The following is a 2,132-nucleotide window of genomic DNA, read 5'->3' as shown; positions in this document are numbered from 1 at the left end:
AGGGAAGTTCTGGGGACAAAAATCTCAGTACAAAATGGAACAGAAGAATGGAAAGAAGAAGTGGGAGGGGGAAAGAAAACTGTGCCTCCAACACCCTTCAGAACAGCAGAGTAAAGAAGGATCTCAGGGCTGGTGCCTACTGAGACAAGAGAATTTGCACCAAGATCACAGATGAATGTTTCTGGGTGAGAGGAAAAGGATGACAGGCTTCAGCTGGTCAACAAGGCAAAGATGTCAGTGATCTGGGAAAAGGCCTTGAGAGAGGACATTGCAACTGCTACAGTGAGAAGAGTCAAAGCAATGCTGAAGAACAGAGCAGTGATCTCTGAACTGAAAATGCAAAACAGCCATACAGAGTGTGTGTGGACTGAATTTATTATCCAACTTTTGGGGTGAAAAGGACTACAATGCCCAAAGTAAATATATTCAATGTATATTTCCAGAAGGATGGCTCAGAAATATTCCAAAACACCGCTGCAAATATTTAACCTGTAATATATTTTTGTATGCAGTCACAAAATTGTCCATCATCATCCCTGTATTCTCATTTGAATGCCAAGACAAATAAATGCATCTTTAAAGGGCCTGAAAACAAGTCCTAAATCTGGTCAGCAGTAAGGTGGGTTGTGTTTTAAGAGTACACAGGAAAAGAGTCTTTTCCTACCTCTCGAGGCTCACGAGGGTGTCACATAAAGAACAAGCTGTTTCTTCATGTTCTGCTGGAACTTTTGCCTCACATCAGCACACGAGATGGATTTGCTTTTAGTGAAAGAGCTGATATGGCAGCTGCAAATAAAGCAAGAGAGAAAACCCGAATTAACATCCTGCGGTTACCATTTTGTGGCAAACACCTGTGTTGCTCAGAACATACAGCAATGTGAGCCCATGAAAATCTTGAGATCTCCTTACTCTCAGCAAAAATCCAAATTTAATACAATGTACAGCTGGGCTTTTAAACTCAATTTTTAAAATAATTTGATGGATTAAAAAATGGTAAATGATATTGAATTTGGGGGGTTATCATCTTTCATTCCATCACATCCTGCCAGGATAGTGCCTTCAAATTGCTCTGACATGTACTAAATGTGCTGCAAGGTTTCAGTGGCCTGCTCTGCTCTCGTGTAATAAAATGCTCCTTGACATTTGCATGCCAAGTGCTTTGCATAGAGAGTGCTGAGTTTATACAGCATGTACTGTGCTTAAAAACCAGTTTTGTACCCTTACCCTGCCTTCTGGGCCTCTGCTTCCTTGATATTATACTCTTTTGGTCTTTAATGAAAGGCATGTTTACTCTGTAGTTCTTCTGAGCCACTGGCAACAAACTGTAAGACATAACAAGGTTTAAATTAATGTACAGTGTGCCTTTTCCAGAATGTGAAACATTCCACAGGTGCTGAAAAAACATTCTTAATATTACAGACTTGACGGGGTTATCCAAGTACAAAATTTATTTCTCTTGACCTCAGCTCAAAGGAAAAAAAATGCTTCAGCAAAGTCTGACTGTAAGAATGGTTTGTCATATTGATCTTAGAGCTGTGGAAACCACCACAGAGCTGAGTAATGAGGGAACACATCTAATGTTGGCTGGAAATGGTAAACAGAGACTACAGAAAAATGCAGTGGTAGAAACAGAAACAATTCTACTGGAATAAGACAGAACACTGCTTTTTCCACAGAGCTGCTGGAGCATAGGATCTCTTCTGTTTGCAAAGGCAAGATTTATGGGGGTGTTTTCCAGAAAGTACATACTGCTTGCACAGCAGTAAAATGGTTATGCTGCCACCCATGCAAAAAAAATGTACATGTTATCTGAATTTACTGAATGCTGAATTCAGTTGTTTGGGGAGAAAAAGAATAAAAAGAAAAGGAAAAAAAAGCATCAGCTCTTTTCTGATGAGTTGCTTCCCCTTGTCATTCAGAAACCCATCAGGTAACGTACCTGCAGTCCAATCTTCTTAATCTCTTTTTGTTTATGGATACCTTTTGACTCCTCTTCACATTTTACCTGTGCTGACTTTTTGTAGGGCTGTTAAAAAAATTCTGTAAAAACTTGCCAACTCACTAGTGCATTCCTCTCTCCTTTGCAGATATTGCTCCATATATGCTGGCCTGCACGAGGCATCCTAAAGAAA

This window comes from Manacus candei, unplaced genomic scaffold (genome assembly GCF_025592945.1).
Source record: "Manacus candei isolate 608988 ecotype Guabito, Panama unplaced genomic scaffold, ASM2559294v1 h1tg000064l, whole genome shotgun sequence".
In the NCBI taxonomy this organism is placed as follows: domain Eukaryota; kingdom Metazoa; phylum Chordata; class Aves; order Passeriformes; family Pipridae; genus Manacus; species Manacus candei.
The sequence above is the reverse complement of the archived record's forward strand: the minus strand, read 5'-3'. Positions refer to the sequence as shown.